The sequence below is a fragment of the Branchiostoma floridae genome, chromosome 18 (genome assembly GCF_000003815.2).
Source record: "Branchiostoma floridae strain S238N-H82 chromosome 18, Bfl_VNyyK, whole genome shotgun sequence".
Lineage (NCBI taxonomy): Eukaryota > Metazoa > Chordata > Leptocardii > Amphioxiformes > Branchiostomatidae > Branchiostoma > Branchiostoma floridae.
The window spans coordinates 3,519,147-3,528,872 of NC_049996.1; the positions used below are offsets into that span (position 1 = coordinate 3,519,147).

At 42.1% G+C, this 9,726-nt stretch overlaps 2 long non-coding RNA genes across 2 annotated transcripts in view; one reads left to right on the top strand and one right to left on the bottom strand.

Annotated features, from left to right (window-relative positions):
- The first annotated feature begins 314 nt into the window (after positions 1 to 314).
- Positions 315 to 6,035, top strand: LOC118406121. The gene is made up of 2 exons (XR_004829978.1): positions 315 to 646; positions 5,022 to 6,035. It is a non-coding gene; the product is annotated as an uncharacterized LOC118406121 (long non-coding RNA).
- Positions 6,036 to 6,101: 66 nt separating this feature from the next.
- Positions 6,102 to 9,726, bottom strand: part of LOC118406128 — a 12,388-nt gene continuing 8,763 nt past the window's right edge. The window contains exon 2 of the long non-coding RNA XR_004829985.1: positions 6,102 to 6,792. This is a non-coding gene — a long non-coding RNA (uncharacterized LOC118406128). The remainder of the gene's footprint in view (positions 6,793 to 9,726) is intronic.

The window sequence follows — 9,726 nt, forward strand, 5'->3', positions numbered from 1 at the left end:
CTCTTTGCTAATGAAATCAATCTGCTGTGTATATCATTTACACTTGTTGACAGCTATGGTATAGTATTTAGCATGTAAGTTTTCCCGCCTGTTTTTCGATACACCAATAAAATAGCAATTTTGTCGCCAAAATCCAACGTTTATTGGGATTTTATGTTCAGATTATGAAATTATGGAACGGTTTGGTACTTAACATGGTTCGGAAACCCCGCTGGTAAGAGATTTTGTAGAGCGCGTACGGAATGCAGAAACTGCCTAGGTACACAAAAAAGCACATCCAATCCGCGCCCATATACCCCGTTAATAGATAGGCATGATACTCTAAGAATAACTTCGGTACATCCGAAATCTTTCCCGGTGCCGCAGCCACTAACGCCTACCCCTCCAACGAATTGAAACACTATTACAAGAAGTACAAGAAAGAAAAGATGTCGGCGGAAACTGCAATAAAGGGACTTAACCATGACTGCGTTTTTGCAGGGGCGAGGGGAAGAAGGAAGTATTTCTGCCACGATGTGTACGTGTGTTTTCCCCCGGTTTATCATGGTGACGTGAAGCAGCCCCGTTTGCAGCAAGCCGGCAGCTATACCCCGAGTAACTATGCCGTAAGGTTGCACCAGAATAGACTGGAGGGCGTCAGGCGTAGGTAAGTAGCAAAAATGATATTCTCAATGTTGTACTACAATGTGAGGTAGCCATCTGAGTTATACCCCCTTTCTACTAAGACGGCGCTCTCGCCGCGCTCTCTCTGCGACCTATAATTTCGCAGATCGCTCAACGAATCGTATAGAAACGAAATAAATCTTTTTATACTTTGCGTCTTTTGTAGTCTTCTCTGGCACACTTTTACATTTTGTACTCCGTATGAAATCAAAGGTTGCACATGTTCTATTTAGGTCGCAGTGAGAGCGCAGCGCGATCGCCGTCTAGTGGAAAGGGGACCTTAGGCCTATGTCACATTTCCAAGCAAACCGGGGCCCGGCCGGGCAGCTTTCGGGAACGAAAAGTATGATATAAAAGACAACAAACTATACGCATAAGGATGGGAATTGTTTTTGTATATTTTTACGTTTTCGTTTCAACAAATGTGACGTTAGCCTACTCGAACACGGTACCGCTATTTTACACCCCTCCCTTCCGAATACATCTCCAAGCAGTATGCCCTAGCTTCACAGGATTCGAACCAAGGTCTCCAAGTTACCAACTAACTGGAACCAGAAGTACAACTGTGAACCGCTACCAGTTGAGCTACAGGGACATATATACCCGATTCTTTAAATGCATGTGGGTCTCAGTTTGGATGCCTGTAGCAATATAACGTTATGTTTCTAAGCCTTGAAATATTTACTTGTAAACTTTTATCACGATTTAAACTCTGGAAACGTAAGATTCTCGACTTTACGGGTCTGTGTACCCCTCTTAACCCCAGTAAAGATGAAAGTCTTAACATTTATAGTGTTTACATACCTATTATATTGATGTGACTTTACGAGTACATATTACAGGGCCACCTACAGCATACTGTATAGTTTGGTACTTCGCTATATGGTATTTGATATACCGATGATGTAGCATGTGGAACGAAAACATCTAACATTTTGGCACGGCAAAGTGAAACGTTCCTGTGAAACATTTTTGTTGAAGGCATATATATATATATTAGGAAATAGATATCATTTAGAAATAAAATTTCCTGGTATAGTTAGTTCTTACCAAGGTGAAAAACAAGTGATGATTTCAGATACATTTGATGTCGGAAAGAATCAATTTATCGACATCAAAAATTGGTAAAACCACCCACAAAGTTTAGTGGATATCAAAGATTGCAGTTCAACAGAGAGAGAGACAGAGACAGGGACAGAGAGAGAGACAGAGTTAGGCAGAAAGAGATAGAGACATGCAGAGACAGAGAGAGAGAGAGAGGCGCAGAGAGACAGAGACACGTAGAGAGATAGAGAGAGATAGTTGTAGAGAGACACGCAGAGAAAGAGAGAGAGAGAGAGCTATAGGGAGACGGAGAGAGAAAGAGACTCAGAGAAAGAGACAAAGTCAGAAATAGGCAGAGAGAGAGAGAGACAGAGAGAGAGAGAGAGACATGTAGAGAGAGAGCCAGCCAGCCAGCTAGCTGGACAGACAGATAGACAGACAGATAGACAGACAGAGTGAGGTAGAGTCAGAGATAGCGAGTGGGGAGGGGGATATGAACCTGTTCAGGACAGAAATAGCCCCTCCAGTTTATGGGGTTGTTTTGATGACATTTGATGAGGATCATTTACCTATATAGCTATATCTTGCTGCTATACAAGTTTTTATGTTCTCTAATCTTTTCCGTGCTTAACACCAATTTCGGCTTTAACATTTCATATTCTAATGTTGTATGTATTGGGCTAACTTTGTTAGATTGTGTTCAAACTGCAAGTTACCTTCGCCAGAAGGATATGTTTTCGGTTTTGCTATTGTGGTGTGGATACATTGTGGGTTTGATGTCAAGAGCATAACTCAAGAAGCTGTAGATGGATGTTCATGAAATCTAGTAAATAAGTAGATGCTGGTAAGACGGGGGTAAACTAAGAGAATGAACCTCCTAGCGGCTTCCAATGTCACTGCAGTGGAACTTCAATCTTTCAGTTCAATTTTCCGGAAGTATACTATTACATCGTGGTTTTTCCGTAACGGATAGCTTGTGACTAGCCTTTCTCCATCATAACATAGAAATGCAAAATGAAACATAAATTCAAGGTGCAAAAATTTGACGCACATTCAACCACTGTACTCCCCCATTCGTTGAACCGCTAATTGTCATTACCTCATTGGTTGAACTGTTAATTGTGATTGACAGTCGAGACTGACAACCGACTGTCAGAATGGCTGCTAGAATAAGAATCTTGATTTGGTCATGCTAGCTATACGTGCCCGGCAGAAACACATACGCATGTGTGCGATTATTTCAGCTGGTGTGGTAGTAAATTGTACCCAACCCCACCCGAAAAGGTCGCGCAATTTCCTATTTTGATTCCACCCTACTGAGTAAGTCCTATCTTCAAAGCATTGCAGACGATATCCGATCCACAACTTGCTATTTGTTAGCAGTGGTCCATGACATTGAGTACATGATAGCCTCCACCGGGCCTTTCCGTGGGGTTATGAATAGTAAAATTCAGCAAAAATAGAGTGAATTATTGGCTAGTAGTCAGTACGCAAGAAGGGTCAAACTCACCCCTCAGAAGAGCGCTGGCAATAGACGTCCATTCTGGCTGTCCATCTAAATTATCGGTTCAACCAATGACAGGTTGGCAATTATCGGTTCAACCAATGAGAGACACTCTGTGAATTATTTGCATCTTTGTGTGTCATTGTGCATTTCTACTTTTTTTGATGGAGATGGTCGGGACCGTAAATGGGTATCAGGACAGTTCGGCACATGGACACTTCGGCCCGGACACTTCGGCCCCAAGACCAGGACACTTCGGCCCCAAGTCCAGGACACTTCGGCCCCAAGTCCAGGACACTTCGGCCCCAAGTCCAGGACACTTCGGCCCTGCTAGTTCCTGTGTGCGTGGGCATGCTATGCAATGTACAAATTAATCTCTTAGCTCGCAGTTGTAAGGACATTGATTTCGATATTTACGATGAACAGTTAATGCCAGTCGGGTGTTTTGAGCAGTAGATTCATTTTTAAGCTGTACATGTAAGTTACCTATGTTGTACATTAAAAAAAATATCCGTAACAGGTCGCGTTGTGGAGTACTTTATAGGACTGTTTAAGACGGCTAACTATACATCGCAGTAGGTAAGACTTCAAGTAAGCTAGGGTCATCCAGAAAAAAGGGATCTTCATGCCCCGAAAACGCAAAAAAATTGTTATCACTAATGACTATTTCCTCGAGTAAACAGGAGAACACTATATAATATACTGTACAAGTAAAATCATACGTCCTAGAATTATACGTTATTTAGTCAACTAAGGCTACGTGTTAGATAAATATTGTGGAGTAGACTCGGGGCCGAAGTGTCCTTGGCTTGGGGCCGAAGTGTCCTTGGCATGGGACCGAAGTGTCCTCGGCTTTGGGCCGAAGTGTCCTCGGCTTGGGGCCGAAATGTCCTGATTGCCAGGGGGCCGAAGTGTCCATGTGCCGAAGTGTCCGACATTCCCGTAAATGGATTGGTCTATTGTTACCTTCCAATGCACAATGGTCAGCCTCCCTTGGCGAATCCTTCTCATATAAATCTTTATATGTGGCTTAACAAGAACGTTCAATGCAAAGTGTCATTTGGTGATAACTACTCATCGGCGTAAAACAGAATTTGGGACAGAGAATGTAAGGTCAACTGTTATGCCTACAGGGTAAGGGATGGGTGACTTTAGGGGATACATCTGTATCGTATAACGGGATACTGTAACATGATTCTGGTGGGCTGGACCTAGCTTCAGGGTCAAGGTCATATAATGGATGATAGGGATGGTACTGTCCTTTGTCACATTGTCACAGGGTCACAGGGTCATGGGCGGGGGGTGATATAGACTTCCTGAGTCTTTTGACCAATGACGTCACATCTTCGTAAAACCAAGATTCTGCTGTTGGGCCTATCCTCAGGGTCAGGTCATAATGGAGGATATGGATGGTACTGTCCATCATCTACATTATTTAAGGAGTGTCACAGGGTTATGGGCGGGGGGTGATATAGACTTCTTGACTCTTTTAACCAATGACGTCACGGGTCCGTAAAACGTGATTCTGGTTGAGTAGGCCTAGCTTCAGGGTCATAATGGACAGGAATGGCTGGCATACAAATGGTCGTTTGTGTGTGTGTGTGTGTATGTGTGTGTGTGTGTGTGTGTGGGGGGGTCGTATGGCCTTCCTGACACTTTTTACCAATGACGTCACTTGATGTAGGCAATATAAGGTCACGTGATGAAGTCGACGTAATGTAGTCTTAAGTTTGCCTTTGTTCATCCCGTATTCTGGATCTGGACTTTTTGCTATGTTACACAAGAATGTCTTCTTCGTGTATCGTTTCAGGCACGCACCGCTGAACGTTCGCAACTTCACCGTACCAGGGTCGCAAGTGAGTCTCCACTGATGACGCCGTCGGAGGCCACGACACATCACACCGAAGAACAACCACCACACACACGAGACGGAGAAGACTGGGAAGAAAGAGAGAGAGAAGACTGAAGATCTGAAAAAGCAAGAACATGAAAGACACTGAGAAACAGAGATTATAAGAGAGAGACAGTTTCTTAAAGAGAGAATAAGGAAGTTCATGATACTAAGCTTAAGTGTACATGCGCAAGGTCAAGGGTGAAGGCCCCTGACACATAAACAAATCATTATGCAAATGACCAATGGTTATGCAAATCTGCCGATGGTTATGCAAATTGAACGACATTTATGTAATTCGACCGATGGTTATGCAAATCAACCGATGGGGGCTTTTACTTTTGATTTTGCGCATGCGTGCTTAACGTCGTGAACCACATTGTTGGAGAAGTGCGTTCGGGAAACGTCGGTCTTTTCCGTTGACGTTCCCGACGTTGTAACGATCCACGTTTGGTGGATCTCAAAAGCTTCTGTGACGTCATGCCAATCAAATGTATAAGTATAACAGGAGGCAAATCTGATTGGCTAGCTCGAAATGATGAGATTAAAGTAAGATGCAGTCGCGAGGCACCACAGGATAAAAAGGTAGTGAAGAGTCTTTAAAAGTCAGAGATCTTGTAGACAAGACATATTGTAGAAATCATACAGCTACAGAACCTTATCATTTTTGTATACTTTTATTGCTGTAATTACTAAAGAGATGGTAGCATCATATCCAGCTCTTAAAGGGACTTTCCACGAATTCTAATTTTATGCTACATAGATGGTGGCCAATTGCATATTTAAATCGATACCGCATTGCATGTTGGGAAATATGTAAAACCACCATAACAATCTTGTCACTCCTTATAAGGAAACCAAAGATTACTGTCAACATTTGTTTACATCGATTTATTCGATGCTTGTTTCAAAATAAACTACAACAGTAACTGCTTCGATCATGAATACCTAATTGCATATGAAAATAATTTCATCAGGTTGGTAGATCATAGGACATAGTTTTCTTTTACACTTCATTGCATATCTGCCATACTATCTAAACAAATGCCTGTCTAGCAAACTGCCCTTAAAATTGTTCACTGTGTAAAAACAGATGTTGGTCCATCGTAGTTGATAAAAACTTTGACTGCCCTGGTGTATCTGGTATTTTCACGTGACGTCAGGCTGTGTTTGGACGTCAACCATGATGTTGGTGTCCTATTTGTGTTTCGATCGATCACCTGATTTGTGAGCACGTTATTTTAAAATCCAACCTTTGAGACGTTTTAGTCAAATCTTACTGTCACGTTTTATGCAGCTTGAGCTTACTGTCCAAAACTGGACTGTGTTTTGTTTAAAGGTTTACCAGTAATGCAAAACAAACAAAGAAATTATGGAACTGGAATGTAAGGGATGAAGAGATCATGGCAGAAATGTACAACTAACTCCTCCTAACAATTTGTAAACAACTTGAATAGAGGATCGCAAGTTTCACAACAAGATTCAATATTTCCTGATACTCTGAAACATGAGCCTCAAAACAAAATGATTGGCATATACATGTATATCTCTGCAATGTCACTAATGTACCTTATTATGTTCAGTCCGGATCCGCTCTGCCCTTTTCAGCTTACACTGTTGAACAATTGAACTCCAATGCCAGTGGCACACAGAATACTAACAAGTTTCTTTGCTTCAATAAGTTTCTTTGCTGTTTCAGTTGGGTTTACGGAAAAGCCTGGGCCCAGCAGGCTAGCCTGCAGGCTAGCCAGGCCACCCTTTTTGGGCCCCAAGGCTATGGATGGGGTTTGGGCCCATAATGGATTTTTTTTAAAGTTCAGGGTAACCGACAATTTCATTGCATGCAGGGTGCATTGGACAGAAGGCCACAGTTTGGTCATATCTATGGGGATTGGGTTTGGTTTACAATTATAATACAGCAATGAACAATCAACATCCAGTACAGTAACCCCCAGGCTTAGTGTATTTACTTTTCCTTCGACTATGATAACTGCCAGTCATTCCTACAATACTTATAGTGGCTATCAGTTATGGTCCTGCATGAGAGAAACAGATAACACAAACTAGAAAGGCCGACATTTGCTTAAGAGCAAATACAGCATATTTCAGCCATACCCCTTCCCACGCAACATTGGACTGTTCCAAATCACCCCTGCGCAAAAATGGAACATCCTCTTAACAGTACATTATCCCCCAAAGTGGACTGGTATTGTGAATTGATTCCAGGTAAAAACAGAGCTTGCTTCTATTTTTCAGAAAATGACAATAATCACACCTTCCATTCAGAAAATTTTCATCATGACTGAAAATTGTTGAATGACTTCATGTAATGTCATTAACAATTTTCAGTACGATAACTAGGTGTAAGTTTAAAAAAAGTATAAGCTCCTTGTGATGTGGGTACATTTATTATTGCAATGAACTTTTTTTATTCAAGTAGGGCATACGATTTAATAATTATCAAGCAGGTGCAGGTACTGTAGGAGCGTTTGTTTTCTTCAAGCTGTAAAACTGTTAAACTGTTTTACTTTGTATGCAATCAGCCATCGAGCGTATTCTTATTTTAGTTTAACAACTTCCTGCCAGACCCGGAAGATACGATTGAACCTTGTTCGAGGATTTATTTTCGTCTGTCTGGTCAGTCTGTTCATACCCTCGAGGCTGGCGCTGAGAGTGTTTTATTGGGCTGAAACTCTGGCAGTTTAAAGTTACTTACAATTTAAATGTTCAAAGTTTATGTCAAACAACAACAGCACTAGGAAATGTGGCCACTATAGACAGGTGGTCACTATAGAGAAAATGCTGATCTATTGACTAGGAGCCATACGTTACACATGATCATTAATCATATAAACATTGCACAGGTAAGCCAATTGTTTAGATGTACAATTAAGTTCAAATAATTCTGAAGAGAAATATTGATGAGAAAATAATCATTCTCGCCACTGTCTAACTTATAATTACGTATCAAAACTAAACGCAGATTTTCTAACTAACGCACCTTTCGCCGACTTCATCAAAGGACCGCCGGCTATCAATCAAACACGGCTGTTGATTAGACTTAGAGTTTCAAACAGCCATGTGCTGTGTGCCAGTTGACAGCGAACTTCATGCTACGTGATGTTTTACATTGCTTGGACCTTCTTTCCTACAGCGGTGCTTCTACAAAATATTTAGACTGTAACACTGAGTCCCACATGTTTTATGGAATAGAATTTGACGCAGAACAGCGTTTTTTGCTGGGTATTTTTCTTGAAACATGTTCGTGGGAATATCAGCGAGGCGGCGACGTAGGGATATCAGACCGTCAACAAAAGTCGCACGGCGGCTAACGGCGCATCGAAGATACTAGCGCTATAAATAAGCGCTTCAACTAAGGATGGCAACCCGTACAACATTTTTGTATACTGTTGAGCTAAGTAAAGTTTGTTGTTTATGAGGTTTTAGTTGTCTTTGAAGCTTTGACCCGAAATATTTTAAAGTCAAATTGCTGAAGAGAAGTAAGTGACTGCTACGATTATCGTAGATATGGCCCAAAAAAACTGATAAAAGAAGCCTTCTCAATAGTCTAAAATGCAAGAGCTTCCGGGGGGGCTTCGCCCACCTGGGTCCCCCCCCCCCACAGTGGCCCTGCCCCTGGACCCCGCCAGGGACATTCGGCGGCCCCCGGACCCCTGTCCGACGCTTTGAAAAAATCCTGGCGAGAAGTCTGTACGACCTGAGTCTTCAAGATAACGTATTGTGTGGTCCCGCTTATGAATATTAATTAGCCTTCGCTTTCCTCTTCGCTGATTGGCTGAACCATTAATTGAATTAACTCTTCCTGCCGGCTAGACGCAGGTGCAGATGTCGGCTCTGTGGGGTGAACGTCCGAAAGATCATGGCATGGAGAACGAAAGAAAACCAATTTCCCCTAAAAAAGTGCTGTAATTAAGCCTTTTACAGTACTTTATGCCAAAAATTTTACTTGGATCATTTTACCAACTATATTATGCCTATCCATACCAAATGTTACTCATACCAGGGTACAGGGGTGCAAAATATACCGTTATAAGACCGTCAACAACAGTCGCACGGAGCTAACAGCGCAGCGAAAATACCATCGCTAGCGTTTCAACTTCGGATAACAAGTTATAAGTACTGTTGAACTCAGTAACGTTAAAGTTTGTTTTTAGTTGCCTTTGACGGTTTGACCTGAAATAGTGTTACGCTAAACTCCTGAATAGAAGTTAAGTGACTGCTGCGATTATCATAGATATGCCCCTAAGAACTGATACAATATAAAGCCTTCTGAATAGTGTAAAATGCGAGAGCCTTAGGCGGGCTTCGCTCCCCCTGGCGGGAACACTGCTATATACGGGATCATGAGGCCCCGCTTATGAATATTAATTAGCCTTTGGCCTCCTCTTCGCTGATTGGCTAGGTCTTTGATTCAATCAACTCTCCGGCTGACGCGCACAGGTGTGGCTCTGTGTGGGGTCACGGAAGGTCACGTCAGGAGGCCAAAAGAAAACAAATTTCCCCTCAGAAAAGTGCCAAAATTAATCATTTTAAAGTTGTTTATGTCAAAAATTTGACTTGAATCTTGTTACCAAGTATCCAGTGCCTATCTATACCAAATTTC